This window comes from Pongo pygmaeus, chromosome 13 (assembly GCF_028885625.2).
Source record: "Pongo pygmaeus isolate AG05252 chromosome 13, NHGRI_mPonPyg2-v2.0_pri, whole genome shotgun sequence".
Classification (NCBI taxonomy): Eukaryota; Metazoa; Chordata; class Mammalia; order Primates; family Hominidae; genus Pongo; species Pongo pygmaeus.
In genome coordinates, this window is record NC_072386.2 from 18,125,528 (window position 1) to 18,149,401 (window position 23,874).

The window sequence follows — 23,874 nt, forward strand, 5'->3', positions numbered from 1 at the left end:
CACTTGTATATTCTTTGATTCCCTTGAGGGTTGACTATGGTATAAAGTGAGTTAAGTGAACTGGTTTCATCTCTGGAAATTTTCAGGGGGCCAAAGCTCAGCTCAGCACTCCTGGGCTGTGTACTCTTACCCTGGAACGTGGTACTAGGCCTCCAGCTTTGTTCTCTGGCCCCTCCAGGTTAAGCACCTGTTGCATTGGAGGAGCCAAGGTGTTCCCAGTCCACTGGCAACAAGACTCTGATGGAGAGTGTCAGCCAAAACACTTCACCAGGGTAGTGACAGTAGGGTCCATGTTGGCTGGCATTTCTAATGAAAATAAACCTTCTCCATTATTTGTGCATAGAGATAACATTTTGCTTTATGGTTTAAAAATTGATCACAAGCTCGTTGCCTACATTAACATTTCTCTTGGCCTTGTGACTAAGGTTTATTCACTTTGTTTAGGTATAGTGGTAGCCCAGATGATAAAGTCTTAGCAGACTTCCCTCAGCTCACTCTGCATAGGGTCATTGACAAGAGTGTCATTAGTATAGAACAAAACATGGCACTTCTAGGAAAACAACATCATTGCTTATATAATCTTTTGTTGGCTACTTCCCCAGAAAACCTTTAAACTCTGCTATTAACTAAATCTAGCTACCGATTGAGGGAAGCAGTCTACCATGAGCCTTGCGTAGTTCTGAAGGTTTTTGCTGGGTATGTCAAGAATGCAAGTCTCCTTACTTCACACCCATTAGGATAATTAATATCAAATGAACAGAAAATAACAAATGCTGATGAAGAGGTAGAGAAACTAGAGCCTTTATGATTACTGGTGGGAATGCAAAATGATAGAGTTGCTGTGGAACAGAGTATGGTGGTTTCCCAAGGAATTAAACACAGAATTACCATATGACCCAGCAATTCCTCCAAAATTAATTGCAAGCAAGGACTCAAACAGATATTTGCACATCAACATCCATATTAGCATTATTCACAGTAGCCAAAAGTAGAAACAACCCAAATATCCACTGGCAGATAAAGAAATAAAATGTGGCATAGACATAGAATAAACTATAATTCACCCTTGAAAAGAAAGGAAATTCTGCCACATGCTACAATATAGATAAATTTGAAAGACCTTACACTAAGTAAAATGAGGTAGACACAAATGGAGATATATTTTATGATTTCACTGATATGAGGTACTCAGAGTAATCAAATTCATAGAAACAGAAAGTAAAATGGTCATTGCCTGGGGCTGGGGGGAGTAAGGAATTGATAATTAGTGTTAATGGGTACAGAGTTTCAGTTTTGCAAGATGAAAAATATTCTGGAGATGGATAGTGGTGATGGTGGCACAACAATGTGAGTGTGCTTGCCACTGAATTGTACATTTAAAGTCATTAAAATGTAACATTTCATGTTATGTTTATTTATCACAGTACAAAATTTGAGATATGTAGATGTAGACAAGAATAAATACCTGTGACAAAAGGGAAAAAAAATTAAATGCGAGGCTCTGAATTCTCCTTTTCCATACCATTTCTCTAGGTTGTATTTCTAGCAGCAACCTTGAGAGGTGAAAAAATGTTTCCCTTTGGAACGTTAAGCAGACTTGTCTACTGCTTAATGTAAAAGCAGTACATCCCCCAAGCTCAGTGTTTCTTTGCTGCAATACAAATTTATTATAGCATGTTCACCATTGACTTGGATTCCTCTGCTTTATCCTTGTGAGATTTGGGGGACAAAGTTGACTGATACAACATGACACTCATGCTAGCAATGCCATGAGTAATAAAATGTTTGTCTCTGATCCAGGACTATTGTGTCTTCCTCCTATTCATGAAACAGTAACAGACTAACTTATTAGCTTATAAATGGGGTAAAATCTCAGACACTACATTTCCTTGTTAATATAGGTGACTGTTATTTGTGTCTACCAACGATTGAAACTTTAATCATGCACTTTTGGGATTAATGTTCCTCTACAGAACCTTAATGTAATATTAATGTGATCCAGGTATATATTTTACAGTATAGGCTATAATTTTTGGATATTCTATATCTGCCTTTTTACCAATGCTTAGTTCTTCTCAAATGGTTAAACTGATAGGTCTAGTGTAAGCATACAACCTTGCTATAGCTTTAAGGCTTAGCTACCACAAGTAGAGTAGATATTCCTCTGAGACTTTTTATGAATCTAACAAGCTATGATAACAAAGGAGTTCTCTAATTTCATTGGGTACTTCAATCAAAAACTGAAAATGATTAATGACTTTGAGGGCAACACAATATTCAAAATGAATCTTGGTTATTAAAATTATAGGCTATAATTTAGTTGATATATTAAAAACCACAGAGAACTTTCTAGATGACTACTGTATAAAAGTAGAAGCCCTTATTGGTTTTTCCACCAACTAGTAAAACCAATTGCTCAAGCTGATTTTATTAATCCAAAATACTTATTCCAATTTCAAGAAAATCACAAAGAAAATTTCTTGGAAATAACTTATTTGTACTTAGCATAACCAAGGATCAGTTACCAAAGTGTAAAGTTTTAAAAGTCATTTACCAAAGAAGAAACTTTTCATCTTAATTAAAGCTTTCATTTGAGCTAAAGTTCTACTCCTAGATAAAATGTTAATGTGATCTTGTCCCCAATTTCTCATAAACTCTCATTTTGTAAATGTTACAAGAAGGTACGTGACTCTTGGCTTGAATCCTGCTCTGACAGATTCCATATCATTGAATTTGTATCCTGTCAAGTATTTACAAAATTAATCTATGTGCAGAGTCATGTGCACAATTAATACAAAATGCATTTCCAAGAGGGATATGATTGGACGTATCCCTCCAAAAGAATGAGTTTATTGGAAGAAACACACTTAGCATTAGAACTATGCTAAAAAAGCCATTTTGATTATTTTTTTAATCACAAAGAATCTGTTTAAGCTCTATGAAAAACACTAGAGAAGACATGGTTCTAAGGATAAAAGTGTTTAGGGTCCTATAATCTGGACATCCAGACCCATGTTAAATCTGACCTAGAGGCCTATTAAAAAGCCTCCAGAAGCAGACAACTTCCAGTAGACATATTCCTTCAAGAGTCTACAGATCAGAAAGATGACATTAAAAGTATATTCAGTCATATGAAGCTTTCACTCAAGATATTTCAGGTAAAACTTCATGATCAGAAAAACATGCCCTCATTTTGATTTTATTTTATCACTTGGATACCCCTCTTTTTCTCACTTTTTTCATTTTGTCTTAGTTCAAGGTATTAGGCTATGAAAATTGAAATCCCAGTCATTTTTCTCGTTTTCTTGACTAATTTCATTCTGATAAACCCTGTGAATTCACTGCAACTTTCAAGAATATTACTAATGTTAAAATATCTAGATGTTATGGCTAAAACGCAGGTCCTCAAAATTAGCTGTAGTTGCTGATATTTTTTAGAGCCTCATGAGAAAGATAATGGCATATGGAATTAATGATAAATTATGACCAATTATTTTCTCATAAAGCTACACAGAAATCATTGCATGTTTTTCTAAACTCTGGGATTTTATTCTGAATACAAAAATTAATTAAATTCAGGTGACATTTGATAAATAATAGTGACTATGTAAAACATACTTGTGTCTCCACAAGATATACTCTTGGAATTATTATTCTTATGAAGAAATCATGATTTTCTATAATCATATTAAAACATAAACATTGTTTTGGACACCGTGTTCTGGCCTTTCCATTTACTGAAACAAACCATTCAGTTGCTCATATTTTATTGAATCAATGTGGTAGTTTATAAAGAGGGACTCAAGACATCAGAATTTATCATATATATGTACATGTATACACATACGCTTCATTTTGTGTGTGTGTATGTGTGTGTTTGTGTGTGTAGGTGTGAGTGTGTTTGTGTGGTGTCAGTGTGTGTGTGTGTATGTGTGTGTTTGTGTGTGTGTATGTGTGTATGTGTGTAGATGTGAGTGTGTTTGTGTGTATGTGTATGTTTGTCTGTGTGTAGGTGTTTCGACCTTATTCCAAACTGTTTCCCCACTAACATATGTGATCCATAATTTATCCTTGACTATGGCCTACCCAGTAAACAAAGCACCTCAGGTTTTAGAAACTCAACGGAATAGCAGCAACCTGTTGACTAGGATAGTCCTAAATAATAGATAATTGGCAGTTTAATGTCCTTCCAAGAGAAAATCTTTACCATACCTGAAATATCTGGAACCTGAATAAACATTAGGCAAGTAAAATTGATTTAATCAATCTTAGGAGTTATTTTTCTCGTTAAGCTAAATCCAAGAAAAACTTAGATGCTAAGTGAGCTCCAAATATTTCTTAAAATACTTGGGATTATTCCCAAACTTTTAATCTTTTTTAACCTTCCCATTATCTTGATTCCTTTTTTTTTTTTTTTTTTTTTGAGACGGAGTCTTGCTCTGTTGCCCAGGCTGGAGTGTAGTGGCGCGATCTCGGCTCACTGCAGGCTCCACCTCCTGGGTTCCCGCCATTCTCCTGCCTCAGCCTCTCGGGTAGCTGGGACTACAGGCACCCACCACCACGCCCAGCTAATTTTGTGTGTTTTTAGTAGAGACGGGGTTTCACAGTGTTAGCCAGGATGGTCTGGATCTCCTAACCTCGTGATCCACCTGCCTCGGCCTCCCAAAGTGCTGGGATTACAGGTGTGAGCCACTGCACCCAACCTATCTTGATTCTTTTATCTTGCTTCACAGCCATAACCCTGACCTGACATTCAACTCATAATACAGCGTTGAAGAAAAAATAAAACCTCTATAGGAAAAATCTATTCATCTAGGAGCTGGATTTTAAGCAAAGAAAACAGGGATATAAGATATATTTTAAAGGGATATGATGCAGTCTGATTTAATTGTGCGCAGAGTGGCAATAGAAGGAGAGTGGCAAGTAATGCCTGGACACAGTTTGTCCCAGTGGAACTGTCGAGCCTTTTCAGATAATCTAGAAATAACTGAAAGTTTTCTCTGTTGACTATCCCAGAGACTGATCCCTTAGTGTCCCTCTTGTCAGTCAGTATACTCAGGAGAAAGAAAACTAAACTCACTTTTCAGACTTTTTTTTTAAATGCCTCTGCCCTTTTGTTTTATAAATCCAATTTTTACCTCTGTTTGATGATAACAATCTATTGATTGTTCTCCCACATATATTAAAATTGCTTGTTGATAACTAAACTGACATGGAGTTATTTTTGACAACACAAAAATGTAGAGTACAATACAGTTGCACTTAAAATCAATAAGACAGGTGTAGTCTATTATTATTTAGGGACAAATGTCTGGTTTGTTTGATAAAAGTAATATTGGACTCCTACCTCCCACAATTTAGATATATAAATTGCAGGTAGATTTTTATAATTGTACATATATTTGTCAGAAGAAAACAGAAAAATATAATAAAGTTCAAATACAAATTATAAATCTTTATGCCATCTGTCCCGCCAATTAGAAAAAAGTCATAAAATTAAATGAGATGTTGAGTGGAGGACTGCCTCAATACTTTCTGCTGAAGATGTGTGTCTAAGACAAAATGGTAGCTAAAGATAGAGATAAAAAGGGTTACTGTGCACATCATGAAGGACAACTTACAGCATTTAATAATAGATTTAACCTGCAGAAAACACACATCAAAGTTAATATTTATATTCACAAACTTGATGATTGAAAGTATTGTGAATTTCACACTATTTGAATATAATGGCAGAGTTAAGAGATTATAAACCAGTCTGAAATATTACTTAAATATGACTGTGTGTCATCTGCATGCAAATAGCAGTTATTTTTTACATTCCTCTTTTTTATTTTTCTAAGGCCAGAAATTAAATATTTATACATGTAAGAACTTGCTTTTTTCCCTTTACTCTCCAAGAGTATTCTTATCTGGTTTTATTAGAATAATACAGCATCTGGGAGCAAAGATACCGCCTAGCAGTCAGCACTGGAAGTCAAGATGGAGAATATTTCCAAGGCAACCATGACCTTCCCTTTGGTGCTATGTTACACAGTTTGGAAGGTAATTCAAACAGTACATAACATCAGCATGCTGAACATCAAGAACTTGGCTTCATTGAAGGTGTCAGGCAGGCTCCTGGCCAGGAAAGCCAAGATGAAGCTCCCCAGTGCCAAAAAGGTCAAGAATCCCAGAACACAGTGGAAGGCAAAGAATACCTCACCATTGAGAGCTCTGATGGCACTCTTTGATCCCATGCCAAATTCCAGAGAGTTACTTGGATAAGGAAACAGATGAAAATAACTGTGCTAAATATTTCCAGTCCCCAAAACCACTTTGGCTTTCTCTCTGATGCTGTAGCCTTACAGGCTATAAGCACAGTGATAGTTTTAGCTAATGCAGTTGAAACAGCCACAGTAAAAATGATTCCAAATGTTATCTGTCAGAGGATACAAGTGACTGTGTTTGTACAGCCAGTGAAGAGCAAGGAGCAGAGGAAAACAGAGAGATGTGGCTGAGAGTCTTGACTATGGGTTTGTGTATGTGCTTCACAAAGACCACGAGAACCATGGCTGTATTAGTCCATTTTCACACTGCTGATAAAGATATATCAGAGACTGGGTAATTTATAAAAGAAAAGAGCCTTAATGGACACACAGTTCCACGTGGCTGGGGAGGCCTCACAATCATGGCTGAAGGTGAAAGGCACGTCTTACCATGGTGGCAGACAAGGGAGGACGAGAGCCAAGCAAAAGGGGAAATCTTTTAATAAAATTATCAGATCTTGTGAGACTTAGAACAGTATGGGAGCAACTGCACCCATGATTCAATTATCTCCCACCAGCTCCCTCTCACAACACGTGGGAATTATGGGAGCTATAATTCAAGATGAGATTAGGGTGGGGACACAGCAAAACCATATCAATGGCAGTGAGGACACAGAAACAAAGAGCTATGCTGGCCAGTGCTGTCCCCAGTGCATCTTCAAAATCCAGGAAGGTCACAACTCTGTGAGGCAGTGATCTCTCTCACTGAATACTGGTTGTCTGGGCATTTTGTACATTCATTGGAGTCTGATTTTAAAAAGTCAAAAGCTTATTGTCTCAAGTTCTGAAATGCTTCCTTTTTTCACAGGACTAAACAATGATAACATTAGTCATCTTAAAGCATGTTGTCCACCTACTCTCCATACTTCACAAAATTATAAGATGCTACAAATTAACTCATTCCAGTTTAGCAGTATTTATCCCCCTTGTCATTTATATGAAGAAAGATGATTTTTTTTATCTTTTACATAGATGTGCATGCTACTCCTATTTTTTATCTGATGATGAGACCATTACAATCTTTAAGACATTCCAAATATCTATTTGCCAGGCTAAGCCTTAAATTTATTGATTTATACAAGAAATTTATTCATTTACACAAGAAAGCTTTAACTGGTCAGCCAGACCCTTAGTTGAATTCCAGAAATACTGCAATGACCAAAGTATACTGCTTTTTTCAAAATTAAAAAAAAAACGCACCCTCAAACTCCCATTAGATTGACCATGAGACATTAAGTTGCACTGGTCCAGAATCTGGGCATTACTCATGATTTTTTACTTCACAAAAAACCACAACTAATACATCAGTGAATCCTCTTGACTCTCCCATCAAAATATTTCCTAATTCTGATCACTTCTTGTCACTTCCACTTGGCCATCCTGATCCAAGACAACGTAATCTCTACCTAGATTATTGTAATAAATCCAAGTGGTCTTCCTACTTCCAATTCCCTGAGTCAACTTCAGTCTATTTTGCACAAAGCAGGCAGTTACTCTTTAACAATCAAATCATTTAACTGCCATGCTCAAAGCTTTCCAATGGCTCTTAATTACATTTTAAATCAAAATCTTTATGATGTTTCTAAATCTCAGACCTCACCTCCTACCACAATTTTTTTTTGCTGTATTTTCCAACCATCCACATTAGCTGCCTTGATTTACTTTCAAGTTTACAAACTCCTGCCCCGAGGCCTTTGAACTTCTAGTTCTTTTGTCTTGAATGTTCTTTCCTCAGAATGTAACAAGACTCATTTGCCTACTAATAGTTTTGTTATTTGTCCCCTTCAAATCTCATATTGAAATGTGATCCCCAATGTTTAAGGCAGGGGCTAATGGGAGGTGTCTGGGTCATAAGGGTGGGTCCCTCCTGGATGGCTTGGTGCCTTTCCTCCAGTAAGGAGTGAGTTCTTGCTCCATTACTTCATGAGAAAGCTGGCAATGTTCTACTGATTAGAACATTAAAATGCATCACATGAATGATCACATGAATGATAAATGAGGGAAAGAATGGCACTTTGTGGTCTAACCCAAATCCTAATCAATTTTTGTATTAACAGGGATGCTAAAGAAGAGCTAGAAACAAATTGTTTGTTGACCTGTCTTATTGGAAATCTCACCTCTAGGTACTGAGTTCAAACAACATACAGCTTTTCCTTCCTGTGGGGATTTTCTAAATTCTGACCCATAGCTCTGGCTGCACACAGAGTAGAGAGCCTGAAGAAAAGAAATTGGGGGTCGGTGTTCCTAATATACTCAGAATAGATGAATTATAAAATTCCAAAATTAATAATATTGTATTAATTTAAATATTATAATGATGTGTAATACCTTTTAGAACTATCTGAAACATGCATACTAGAAAATAAAAATTAAGTAGAAACAAAAGCAAAGTTTTTGATAAAGATAAAATGAAGTCGCCGGGGGTGGTGGCTCACACCTGTAACCCCAGCACTTTGGGAGGCCGAGGAAGGCAGATCACGAGGTCAGGAGATCAAGACCATCCTGGCTAACACGGTGAAACCCTGTCTCTACTAAAATACAAAAAATTAGCCAGGCACGGTGGTAGGCGCCTGTAGTCCCAGCTACCCAGGAGGCTGAGGCGGGAGAATGGCATGAACCCGGGAAGTGGAACTTGCAGTGAGCTGAGATGGGGCCACTGCACTCCAGCCTGGACGACAGAGCGAGACTCCGTCTCAATAAACAAATGAATAAATGAATAAATAAAGTCACATTTTTGCATTAAAGGCAAATATCCAAATAATCTAAATTATGTCTACACAAAATGGATAAGCAAGGTGATTGAAAGCCATATATTGATTAATTGTCCAAAGTATGTATAATGATGCTGTCTCTAGTATAATAACAATAACATTGATACACATATCTGGGCACTCAAGACATTTTATTTTAAAAAGTAGCCTAGACTTCTCCTGCTGGTGATAATTAGATCGGATATGCAGAATACAAAACAATTAGAATTGGTAGATAAATACAACAAAAGCTTACAAAACCTAGCCTAGCTCCAATAATGTACGAGAAACCTCAAGGAAAAAAATAAAAAAGGAACAGAAACCCAGAACAGGAAAGCTGATCGGCAAGCAAAAGCTGTCCTCACAATGATTGCTAATTAAGATGATCAAGGTCACTTGGGTTTTAATGACCAAAACTGAGGGGACAGGAGACAAAACCTTAGGCTTGAGACAATCCATAGAGCTACAACTATTGAAAGCCCACTTTCTTTTTCTTTTTTTTTCTTTTTTATTTTAGACGGAGTCTCGCTCTGTCACCCAGGCTGGAGTGCAGTGGCACAGTCTTGGCTCACTGCAAGCTCCGCCTCCCAGGTTCACACCATTCTCCTGCCTCAGCCTCCCGAGTAGATGGGACTACAGGTGCACGCCACCATGCCCGGCTAATTTTTTGTATTTTTTTAGTAGAGATGGGATTTCACCATGTTAGCCATGATGGTCTCGATCTCCTGACCTCATGATCCACCTGCCTCAGCCTCCCAAAGTGCTGGGATTACAGGCGTGAGCCACCATGCCCAGCCTGAAGGCCTACTTTCATGGGGAAATGATCTAGGAAAAAGAAAACAAAATAATCTTCTTGCCAGTGAAAGGAGATAAGTTCTCAGCCTCAGTTTGGAGTCTGGGTGGCAAAAGAGAAAAATGTCTCTTCTGAGAAATTTTTATTCAAAAACTTATCTTCATACTGGTTTGGGATTTAATTTTAAATGTATTTCTATAGTCAAGGAAAACTTTAAGTGCATAAATTAAATGTCTTCTGATTATTAACAACTCAGGTGCTTGGATGAAGCACAGGCAATCCTGTAAGAGGGACTGACCCTCAAAATATTTATTACTCACCATGAAGTTACACAGACACTAAGACCAAATGAACATGTAAACCACACAATGAAGAGTCAACATAAACAACAAACAACAAAATGCAACCAGAAGGCATTTTAGACCTTATAATTTTCAGATATAGGATCAAAATATGTATAGGCTTAAACTCTTTAAGGAAACAAACAGGGTGTCAAATTGTGAGCAGAAATTGAAAGATGAACAAAATCAATCAGAAAGATTCTTAAAAAAATAAAAAATATAAATATAAACATTAGAATTATGGGATGAGCTAATATGCATGTTAATAGCCATAGCAATGCTATCAAACAAAGCCACTTCCTCCAAAAACGGGGTCTTTACTTGTTCGGTGTTGCAAAGGCAATACACAAAACTGAAGGTGAGCACCAAGCAGTGCAAGCTTTACTTGATGGCCGTGGACTTGAGAAGCAGAAGCATGGCTCACAAATCACTTCTCGACTAATGAGAGGTGAGGAGGTTAAAATAAAATACAGGGTTTCTTTAATGAAGGGATTGGACATTAAAAGCAAGGGGAAGAATATTCATGTATTTTCCAGGAATAAGCAGCAACTTCACAGAACTCCTAGTGCCACCTTCCTTTTTGAACTTTTATGATTTCTGGTCAGCGTCATGATGATTGTCAAGTGTCATGACACCAGTGGAAGTGTCTTTTTTTCTTTTCTTTTCTTTCCTTTTTTTCTTGGCGATGGAGTCTCACTCTGTCACCAAGGTTGGAGTACAGTGGCACGATCTGGGCTTACTGCAACCTCTGCTTCCCGGGTTCAAGCAATTCTCCTGCTTCAGCCTCCCAAGTAGCTGGGACTACAGGCACACACTGCCACGCCTGGCTATCTTTTTGTATTTTTAGTAGAAATGTGGTTTCACTGTGTTACCCAGGCTGGTCTCGAACTTCTAAACTCAGGCAATCTGCCCGCCTCGGCCTTCCAAAGTGCTAGGATTTCTTTTCTATTTTAAGAGATGGGGCCTTGCTCTGTTGCCCAGGCTTGAGTGCAGTGGTGCAGTCATGGCTCGCTGCAGCCTCGAACTCCCGGGCCTAAGTGATCCACCCCCTTTAGCCTTCTGAGTAGCTGAGACTATAGGTGTGTGACACCACACTAATTTTTAATTTTTTTTTTTTTTTTTGTGGAGACCAGGTCTTATTCTGTTGACCAGGCTGGTCTCAAATTCTTGTGCTCAAGCAATCCTCCTACACTGGCCTCCCAAAGGGCTCGGATTACAGGGATGTACAACCATGCCTGGCCAGGAGTGCCATTTAGCATGGAAATGAGATTATAATGAAGGCTGAGGCTTTAGCTATCTTGGTTCTAACAAGTGTCAGTGGGTCTGGTTACAAAGGGAACTTCTTAGAGCAAGTGTCCTGTTTTTTAAAGATAAGCAGAGTTAGGGCAGTGTAGAAATTCAGCTATGTCATGTCAGCATGCTACCGCCTAACTGTAATATCTGAAAAATTAGTAACATGGAAATTTTTTGTACATTTTAGACAGATCATATAAAAATACAAAGAAATAATATATATGTGATAAATATCAAGTTACATATAAAGTAGAATAAAAATGGCTAAATTATATTGGTTACTTTTTATTTCATGAGTTGAACTCAGCAGGATATAAGGATTGAGCATCTGCCTTTATATGCATATAGTCCAATTCAAACACAAACTGTGCAGTGGAATAAAAAGGAGAAACTGACAAATTTGACAAATCTATCCATGATGGTAGATATCAATGTATCTCCCTGATGAATAAAGAGTTTAATTAGACATAATGTAAAGAAGAATACAAGTAATTTAAGGAACATAATGAAGAAGCCTGATATAATAAACATGCACAGAACTCTGAACCTCCAAGTTAGTGACTATTCATTTTTCACAAGTACACATGGACAGTTCATTAAAATTGACCATTCACTGGCTAAAGAGCAAGACTCTTGTTTACAATACAATTAAATTAGCAATCAATCAAAAAAATCAAAATCCTAATTTTTTTACATTTAAATATATTTATAAATAACTAATGGATCAAGAAGAAATAAAAAATTTAAACACAAAACCTATAACTTAGAACTTATACATCAGCTGAAGAAGAAATACAAAGTTAAAATAAACAATATGTACTAGTCCATTTTCACACCACTATAAAGAACTAGTTGAGGCCAGGCACGGTGGCTCATGCCTGTAATCCCAGCACTTTGGGAGGCCGAGGTGGGCGGATCACAAGGTCAGGAGATCGAGACCATCATGACTAACAAGGTGAAACCTCATCTCTACTACAAATGCAAAAAATTAGCCGGGTGTGGTGGCAGGCGCCTGTAGTCCCAGCTACTTGGGAGGCTGAGGCAGGAGAATGGCGTGAACCCGGGAGGCGGAGTTTGCAGTGAGCCAAGATCGCACCACTGCACTCCAGCCTGGGTGACAGAGCGAGACTCCATCTCAAAAGAAAAACAAACAAACAAACAAAAAAAAACTACTTGAGAGTGGATAACTTACAAAAAAAAAAAGATTTAATTAACTCACATTTCCACAGGCTTAACAGGAAGCATGACAGGGAGGCCTCAGGAAACTTACAATCATGGCAGAAGGTGAAGGGGAAGCAAGGATCTTCTTCACGTGGTAGCAGGAGAGAGAGAGCAAACAGGAAAGTGCCACACACGTTTAAACCATGAGATCTCCTGAGAACTCACCCATTCTCACAGAACAGCAAGGGGGAAATCCACCCCCATGATCCAATCACCTCCCACCAGACCCCTCCTCCAATTCCACCTGAGATTCGGGCAGCGACACAAATCCAACTCATATCACAATAATAATTTAAAATAGAGTTAGTTGTTAAAAACAGAGCCACAAGATACACACCAGGTTCATGTGATCTTATACCCAAATAACAGTGTTCAAGAAGTAGTAAATTTTCATCTTTTAATAAATTAGAAAAAGACTCCTCAATTTGAGAAGCTAGCATACCATTGATAACAAAACAAATCATAGAATGGTAAAGTAAAATTAGAGAACATTTCCAGTTAGGAATATGGATATAAATACCCTAACTGTGTACCACAAAATATTAAAGAAAGCATCCTGGTGGAGAAGGAAGGAGGGGTGGATAGGTGGAGCATAGGGGACTTTGAAGGCAGCCATAATATTTTGTCTGATACTGCAATAGTGGATACATGACATTATAAATTTGTCAACACCCATAAAATTCTATAACACAGACTGAACCCTAATGTAAAGTATGGATTTCAGTTAATAATAGTGTATCAATGTTGGTTCATCAATTGTAACACATGAACCACCCTAACGCAAAATAGAAAATAGAAATTATAGAGAAACGGGGAGGAAGGGAGGTATATATACTCTTTGTACTTTCTCTTCAAATTTTTTAAAACCTGAAACTACTCTAAAAAATAATGTCTCTTAAAAAATTATGATCAATTTCAGTTTATCCTAGGAAAGCAAGGATAAGTTAATAAGTGTACATATATACATATATATAAATTTAATAATCTATACTAATAAATCATTACAGAAAATCATATGCATTTTAGTAGACACCAAACTAACTTGTAATTCATAAAAGAATGTCTGGGTAATCTGTGGCCGGGAGTGGTGGCTCACACCTGTAATCCCAGCACCTTGGGAGGCTGAGGTGGGCAGATCGAGACCATCCTGGCTAACACGGTGAAACCCCGTCTCTACTAAAAATACAAAAAAAATTAGCAGGACATAGTGGTGGGCACCTGTAACCCTAGCTACTCGGGAGGGTGAGGCAGGAGAATGGCATGAACCTGGGAGGCAGAGCTTGCAGTGAGCTGAGATGGCATCACTGGACTCCAGCCTGGGCGACAGAGTGAGACTCTGTTCCACCTCAAAAAAAAAAAGAATGTCTGATTAACCTAACAGTACAAGTAAAGTTATTACCAGAAATATACAGAAAGCCTCAAGGTAAAATATAAGAATTATTCCATTTGAAAGGGGTATGATATGCACAAAGATGAAAATTGAGCTCCTATAAAATAACACAAGGATTTGAAATAAAGACACAAAACTTACTGTTTAGAGTTAGTATCATTGACTATAAAAACCAAGACAATCTTAATTATAAGATTAGGAAGATAACAGAAATTCAGAATATCAAAAATATTTTTGTGTAGAAATAAAAACAAAACATTTAATTTTAGAAATATGTTATTTAATGCATTTTGTTACATGTGTAGTGATAAAATAATAAAATAAATTTAGAAAGAAATATATTATTTAATAAGATATAAAAATCTGAGGACCAATACAGTATTGTGGTTAAAACCATGGATTTTCACAGCAACTCCTTTGGTTAAAATTGTGACTCATCACTAAGAGTATAATGGTGAATAAGTTACTTAATGTTCCTTTGCACCCCTTTTCTTATCTAAAACAAATATGAAAGGGATCTGACTCATAACAACGTTCTGAGTAATATAACAGACATACATAAAACCACTAAAACAATGCTTGGCACATAGTTAATGATTATTCACTACCATTATTACCATCGTTGTCATTTTATTATGCAATTTAATGTTTGTTCTTTGGTAAGCAATGAATAAGAAATATTAAAAGGTAGAAGCATGTATAGGTGGGATACATATCAACATACATAAATATAGGCCTGTATACATATCAACTACGTAGAGGGTTCAAATCAGGTGAAATTACCTGCATGAATCAACTCTATTCTGGTATCCATATTCAGTAAAAAGCTATCTTTGAAATTGTGACTAACCTCTGAAAACAGCAATGGCCCATTTGATCCTTTCCTCGTGTATGGCAAAATCTTGACCACGTGGAAAACACATTCTCCTAGCTTCCCTTGATGTTGGAGACCACCAGGCAAATTACAATACTTCAGAATAGCATCCCGTGCAACAGAGTTCCTGTTCTAATCCGGGTACCTGACCATCAGCACTGGTCATAAATTCCGTGGTCCTTAAGAGAGTAAAGCTAAAAGGGATGCATCAGGGAGTGATAAAAAAATATGCATTATGCTATGAAATGTTAACTGAAGCATTGTTCCTCCCAGATCCTTGAAGGCTAAAAGCTCAAATTCAACTTTATACTTTGATGAAAATAAAGACAATTGTGGTTTCGATTTTTTTTTTTTTTTTTTTGAGATGGAGTCTCACTCTGTTGCCCAGGCTGGAGTGCAGTGGCACGATCTTGGCTCACTGCAACCTCCGCCTCCTGTGTTCAAGTGATTCTCCTGTCTCAGCCTCCCAAGTAGCTGGGACTATAGGCACTCACCACCACACCCAGCTAATTTTTGTATTGTTAGTAGAGACAGGGTTTCACCATATTGGTCAGGCTGGTCTCAAACTCCTGACCTCAGGTGATCAGCCCCCCTCAGCCTCCCAAAGTGTTGGGATTACAGGCTTGAGCCACTGCACCCGGCCGCTTTCAAATTTTTGATGACCCATTTACCGGCAGTGTGTAACAATTTTACTGAGTGTCTCTGAATATGAGTTTTTCTCATACATAAAATAGAAATAGCAATTCATATCTCTTAATGTTATTTTGAATTAAAAGAAAAAAATATAATCACTATTTATGCTGGACACAAAGTAAGGGCTCAAAACTAATTTGTTTTCCCCAGTCATTTCTAGACAGTTAATATCATAGGTCAAAAAAATTAAATCAGATTGAAAATGAGTATTGGAAATATGGGACAAACATTTAATCTTAGAACAAATATGACAAAGTTTCTTCTAGCCAGAGATATCTGTGTGATGATCATTTACACACACACACACACACACACACACACACATCAAAACTGAAAACTCTCTGGACTATATATGGTTTCTCATTGTAAAAGCAAGTAGACATATTCATTTTCAGAATTTATATTCAGAATGTAAAATTTCAATGTGTTTTGCCTGAGTTATTATGCAGGTTTTGAGAAAATCTCATTTATGACTATATGTTTCAAGAATTGATGGGCTCCAGGGCCGACAATGCCCTAGCAGAAATCATTACCTGCCAGGGATGAAACAGCACTGCATCTACATTTTCCTCATATCCCACTGTATTTCTACAAGCAGCACTTAGCACAGGGCATTGGCTACACATGCAGAATCATAGACGGTCTTAATGAAATCAGATGCAATCCAGTCAAAGCAACGCAAAGGCACAGGACCCAAGAAAGCATTCCATGGGCATCCTCCTAGGGTTTCACAGCCAGAATCAGAAAGGAAGCAATCCAGGAAAAAAGCCACGGTTTACTATGGAAAATGTGTTCTGGGTGTATGGAAGGGCTAACTGTCTGAACAAAATGCTGGAGGCCAGGTATCTCACTGCTCTGCTTTGAAAAAGTGAGAGTCCCATGGAATGGATTAAGTATGAAACTTCCCGCATGTGTGATAAAGTTCCACTGGGAGGTGGTTAACACACGCTTTCCACGTTTTCAAAGTATTCCATCCCAGAATGTCAGGAGGATTAGGGAGTCTGTATCACCACAGACAGCAGTCACATTTGTTGATGGATCTTCAGTCTTGGCCAATGTTATCCTGCCTGCTGATGGCAGAACACCCTCCAAGACAGTTTCTTTGTAAAGCCTGAACAGATACCTTCCCTGGCCACTTCTCTCAGTTCCTAGAAAAAATGCCCACCTTTTTTTTATTTGAGATGGAGTCTAGCTCTATCGCCCAGGCTGGAGTGCAGTGGTGCAATCTCGGCTCACAGCAACCTCTGTCTCCCGGGTTAAAGTGATTCTCCCGCCTCAGCCTCCTGAGGAGCTGGGATTACAGGCATGCGCCACCATACCTAATTTTTTTATTTTTAGTAGAGATGGGGTTTCTCCATGTTGGTCAGGCTGGTCTCGAACTCCCGACTTCAGGTGATCCACCCACCTTGGCCCTCCAAAGAGCTAGGATTACAGATGTGAGCCACCGTGCCTGACCGAAAATGCCCACCTTTTATGTCATCTGAGACAAGCAGCTCTACCACGTCCAGCTAAAATGCTGCAACAGCTTCACCATACCAAGAGGCAAAGATGATTCCTTGGGACCATCTGATACAGAGATGGAAACTGTCCTTCATCACTAGGCAAAGGATCAAATGGACATAACTAATCTTAGAGGAAAAGGAAAAACAATATCCATTTGTATTCAGAAGTGATTTGCGGGAGAAGGGCACAATCAAACACAATACATCAGGCACTTCACTTTCTACTCCTAGAAGAAATTCAAAGCTAGCAAGTAAATTACTAGAGAAATTGATGAACGTGAGTAAAGGCAAAATGCTCAGAGTTTTTCTTAACAAGAGTTAAAATTATACTCAACTCATTCATGAGAAAACCATCTTGAAGACAAAAGTCCTGATTTGTAGAACATTTGAAGAGCAAGGTTTCATATAGCCATTGGCAAACAGGTAAGCTACAATAAAATTTCTAAGAAACATACAAAACTGGTTAATATTATCTAGGGTAATAAAATTGTAAACAAAGTTTCTTCTCTGCCAGCCTCCCTTCCCCTCCCAAAAATCTGAGTTTACTAAATCTCCCTATAAGCTAATCTGTGGGTTTACAGGGCTATAAAAATTCCAATTTTGACTATTAGTCAAGGATACGATTCTGGAGAGAGATGATGGTCAAAAATTCTTTGCAAAGCTGGGTGCAGTGGCTCACGCCTGTGATCCCAGCACTTCGGGAGGCTGAGGTGGGTGGACCACCCGAGGTTGGGAGTTCGAGACCAGCCTGACCAACATGAAGAAACCCCGTCTCTACTAAAAATACAAAAATTAGCCAGGCATGGCGGTGCATGCCTGTAATCCCAGATACTCGGGAGGCTAGGGAAGGAGACTCACTTGAACCCGGGAGTCAGAGGTTGCTGTGAGCCGAGATCGCGCCATCACACTCCAGCCTGGGCAACAAGAGCGAAACTCTGTCTCAAAAAAAAAAAAAAATTCTTCAGAGATATAGCAGTTAGATAATAACAGCATGATAGTAAAGAATAAAGCAATTATTATTTCACCATTTTGAAGCTGAAGATACTACATTCTCTCTTGGAAAGGGGAAGATTTACTTGTTGATTTTTTTTAATGTATCATCTTCCCTCTGGGAAAAATTACCCTGGAAAGTAGGTGTTCAGATATAGAGTTCCCAGAGCTGGCTTGGCTGTGCCAGCCAGGGATGCCTCACTGCTGCCCATCTCATTCTTCCTCCTTCTTACCCTAAATAAACACTGGCAGCGCAAGGACTTTCTGTCACCTTTGGGGGCATCAAAGACTGTTCTGAGCCACCTTTTGTTGACATGCCTTGTAATAACAGCAAAGGACATTCAATGTCATCTCTGACCCACCCCATCCTGTCTTACGTGTGGTAGTTTGTAGATTTCCATCAACATCTCCAACTGAAAAACAAATGCTCATATAGTTCCTTCAATCGCTGCTATGGATTTGCTCTGCCTCTCACATGTATAATTGGGAAGGTTCTTGGCCCCTCCTGACAGCCAAAACAGAGGACCCTCCAAAGTCCTCTGATCAATGCAGTAGGCGTTGTAGATGTGATACCCCAAAGACATGTTGAGTAAGAGCAGCGGGCCCCTGTTGATGTCCTTGATGGCAAAAACGAACACGAAAAGAGTCAAAATGCATGTTTAGAGGACAAACTCTCACACCTCCCACTCAAGGCCTCACAAAAGCCATCTCTACCCTGACCTGAGCATGTGAAAATGAGGTACACAAGACTCAGAGAGCCGTGAATTAGCTGAGTACCAGAGGATAAGTCAGTATGCAAAGAGAGTACAATTTAAGATGCTGCAATTTAATGGTGAGTTGGGTTTCCAAAGGAGTCAGCAAGTGGCAGGACTTCAAGGGCGTTTATTCACTTTGTTTACCAAGAAACTAACGAGTGGCTGAAATTGAAACTGAAGTAGACAGTGGGTGTGGGATAAGAAAGGATATTGAGGATAAAAGATCAGGGTCCGTATAAGAGGCCAGGCTGGACAAGGAATCAGAGAGGGCAGGTAAGAAAGGAGAATGTATTTTGGAGGAAATGGCCTCACACATTGGCTGGGTGGGGGATGCTTAAACATCATTTGGTTGTGCCTCTTGGGTCGGAAAAAATAAATCCAGACTTTAGAGTCCTTAGGAAAGGGTGGGGGAAGCATGGCATTGTAATGATTCTGGGAGAAGCATAAAGGGGCCAACAATGACTAATCACAAGCAAAGAAAATTTTAAAAGCATTGTGGTCTTTAAAAAAAATTTATGTCATCCAAATACCTCAAGCAATGCTGGCAAGAGCTAAATTCACTTTTTCTTCACTCTTTTTCTGACTTACAAGCAGCCTCATTTCATGTTGAAATGCCTCCCTTCTCCAAAGTTGCAGGATAAGCACAATTCCAACAAATGACCCAACAGAACAAGGACTGCCTTCAGCTATGTTGTTCTTTCTAATTTTCAGTGGAAAAAGCAAAGTCTTAAAGGTCTTCAAGAGGTAGAAGGACTGTAGGAGGGATTCAGGTATTATAATAATTGCAGATTCTATGGTAGCCTATGTATAATATTGTGTGTGATATTCCCAAGCCCACTGCTAAGTATGCATAAATATCCACACTTCATATGTGGTAATATTTCCTGAAATAGGATAAATGCAAGATAAATTCTAAGCCCAAATTTAAATGCACTTCTGACTTTAAAACTTGTTATTTCTTATATATCCTTTGACCTCCTTAGAAATGACATTCAACTCCCTAAAAAAATACTAGAGCTTGTTAGGCAAACTACATTTACTAGACTTACTAGTACTCTCATTGAAGAAACAGTGAGTGTATTAGTCCATTCTCACATTGCCATCCAGACACACCCAAGTCTGGGTAATTTATTATTTATTTATTTATTTATTTATTTATTTATTTATTTATTTATCTGAGGCAGAGTCTTGCTCTGTCGCCCAAGCTGGAGTGCAGTGGCGCGATCTCAGCTCACTGCAAGCTCCGCCTCCCAGGTTCAAGGGATTCTCCTGCCTCAGCCTCCCAAGTAGCTGGGATTACAGGTGTGCACCACCATGCCTGGCTAATTCCATGCCTGGCTCTCTTACTGTAAATGAGAATAAGAAAGAATATAGTCTGCTCGAAGTCTTAGTATAATAGCATGTCTCAAAATAGAAAATTGGGCAGAGTGTTCATAGGGTTTCGGAGACTCAGCTGGATGTTAAAATCACCCAGGGTCTAGGCTGGGCGTGATGGATCATGCCTGTAATCCCAGCACTTTGGGAGGCTGTGGTGGGCGGATCACAAGGTCAGGAGATCAAGACCATCCTGGCTAACAAGGTGAAACCCCATCTCTACTAAAAATACAAAAAATTAGCCGGGTGTGGTGGTGGGCACCTGTAGTCTCAGCTACTCGGGAGGCTGAGGCAGGAGAATGGCGTGAACCCAGGAGGCGGAGCTTGCAGTGAGCCAAGGTCACACCACTGCACTCCAGCCTGGGCGACACAGCGACATTGTCTCAAAAAAAAAAAAATTGACCCAGGGTCTTACAAGTAGCAGAACAAGTTGGGACTAATCAGAGTTTCTGATATAACACCTGTGGACTGCAGGAGCCAGCTAAGTCTTAAAGCAAACCTTAATAAATCAGCTCTTAGTCCAATAAGTAAGTTGTTGAATTGCTTCAGCCTTTTGATTTTCCAGGAGCAGTTATTCCCTGCAACAAGCAGTTTTTTTTTTTGACTTGTTCTCAGCGTTGTTCATCAGAAATAGGAAAGTGTGCTTAATCTCAAGACTGTTTAGCACAGAGAGGGATAGAGTATGTTTGGCTCAAAAACTGTTGAACATTATGACAGGAAAATATGCAGGTTTGTAGTATTATTGAACACAAGAACAATAAATTATTTCCATATTTTTGGATTGACAATTGTTAAGGTCGGAAATGTTTGTTTACCCATGGAATAGATCATTAGGATAGTGGCAAATGTTCACAGGCCACAGGATATGACAGACATTAGCCTAAACCTAAAAGAAACTAAACAAACTAAACTAACCAGTAAAAGATTTCCATTTTAAAATAAAGAAACTATTTTCATTTTAGTTCTCAAAAATACTTAGAAAAGTAGAAATTACTGGAGTTTAGATGACAATATATTGAAGCTCAAAACAAAAATAAAATTTAACTCCTAACGTGCACACACACGCATGCACATAAAAAACTCACATGTGTGGCCGGGCGCAGTGACTCACGCCTGTAATTCCAGCACTTTGGGAAGCCGAGGTGGGCGGATCATGAGGTCAAGAGATCGAGACCATCCTCGTCAACATGGTGAAACCGTGTCTCTACTAAAAATACAAAAATTAGCTGGGCGTGGTGGCGCATGCCTACAGTCCCAGCTACTGGGAAGGCTGAGGCAGGAGAATCATTTGAACCTGGGAGGTGGAGGTTGCAGTGAGCTGAGATTGCGCCACTGCACTCCAGCCTGGCGACAGAGCGAGACTCTGTAAAAAAAAAAAAAAACAAAAAACAAAAAACAAAAAAAAAACCTCATGTGCATGTGCAAATACACACAAGTATAGATGGAGGCATCTATCAGTAAATACACGTATTACTCAGACCTGGTGGGTTATCTCCACGGCCTTTCCAAAATCCTGGGGGATTATAATCCTCTCCACCAAATTCTTCCTCTGTGTTGATTTAGATTTTCTAAAAACAGAATGATACTTAAATTGATAACTATAATTTGGACAGATTAACATAGCAAAGTAAAATATTTTGAAAAATAATTGCTTAACCATAATCATTGTTTTTAGTAATTTTATTTTGAAATTCTTATGGACTCCTGAGTTTTCTCCACTGTCATCTTCTATATGACTGTAAACAAGGTAGAGGTGTTTGAGACATAGTAGGCCTTTCATTTTATTTTTGCTTTTTTAGCAATTATGGTGATAAACTGCCTTGAATCCTTGGGCTGAAAAGCAAAATGTTTTGAGATGCTTAGAGTTTTAAGGAATTAGATCTGAATTTGAAGAAGGCATTTTAGTTTATACCAATGCTCACTGATATGGTTTGAATCTGTGCCTCTGCCCAAATCTCATGTCAAATTGTAATCCCCAGCACTGGAGGTGGGGCCTGGTGCGAGGTGACTGGATCATAGGGGCGGTTTCTCCTGAATGGTTTAGAACCATCCCCTTGGTAATCTTCTAGTGATAGTGAGTTCTAAGGAGATCTGATTGTTGAAAAGTGTGTGGCATCTCCCTCCACATTGGTCCTGCTCCTGCCATGAGAGACATCTGGCTACTGCTTTGCCTTCTGCCATGATTGTAAATTTCCTGAAGCCTCTGCAGAAACTGAGCAGACGCCAGCGTCATGCTTCCTGTACAGTCTGTGGAACCATGAGCCAATCAAACCTCTTTTCTTTACAAATTACCCAGTCTCAGCGGGGTGCAGTGGCTCACACCTGTAATTCCAACATTTTGGGAGGCAGTGGCATTCCTCACTTGAGGTCAGGAGTCCAAGACCAGCCTGGCAAACATGGTGAAACCCCATCTCTACTAAAAATACAAGAATCAGCCTGGCATGAAGGTGCACACCTGTAATCCCAGCTACTCAGGAGGCTGAGGCAGAAGAATTGCTTGAACCTGGGAGGCAGAGGTTGCAGTGAGCCAAGATCATGCCACTGCACTCCAGCCTGGGCAACAGAGCAAGTCTCAAATAAATAAATAAATAAATTTATAAAATAAATTACCCAGTCTCAGGTATTTCTTGATAGCAATGAGAGAATGAACTAATATACTCACTCGTTATTTCTTCAATGAGAGTACTAATCTTTGTGCTGGTAAGGAAAATAAAATATTTTCAAGCCAAAAGCATGAGATTTGGGAGAAATATAAATGTATACCAGAAATGTATAGTAAATTTTTCTTACAAATTGATATTTAATAAAATTTGCATAGATTTTTATCTCCTATGTGTCAAATCTCATAAAGCATATATTTATATATTTTTTTTTGAGACAGAGTCTTGCTCTGTCGTCCAGGCTGGAGTGCAGTGGCATGATCTCGGCTCACTGTGCGCTCTGCTTCCCGGGTTCACGCCATTCTCCTGCCTCAGCCTCCAGAGTAGCTGGGATTACAGGTGCCTGACACCACGCCCAGCTAATTTTTCTATTTTTAGTAGAGACGGGGTTTCACCATGTTAGCCAAGATGGTCTTGATCTCCTGATCTCGTGATCCACCTGCCTCGGCCTCCCAAAGTGCTGGGATTACAGGCGGGAGCCACCATGCCAGGCCCATAAAGCATATTTAAAAAATAAGTGATTTTAATTAAAATAAGAAACTTGAATTCAGACCAGTATTTAAATCCAATCCCAGAAATGAACATTAGTTACTGAGAGGCAAAAATATTTAAGGAATCAAATGGGCCTAGAAATATTTAGTGTTTCGCTAAATATTTGGATAACTGCATTATTTGCAATGAACCTTCAAAAATCATGTAGTAGGTAATCCCAGTTAACCTAAATTAAATTGTACCCAGATTGATAGCATCTGCCCATTTTCTAGATAATGGCAGCCATCCACTGAGGAGAGGAACTGCCTACCATGACTGGGAAGAGTGAATGAAAACTTTATTGTAAAAACTCAAAGTACCCAGTGAAGTTTGAGATAATATTTGAGTCATTCATTCATTCATTCATTCATTCTTTTAACACATATCCAGTGTCTTGTA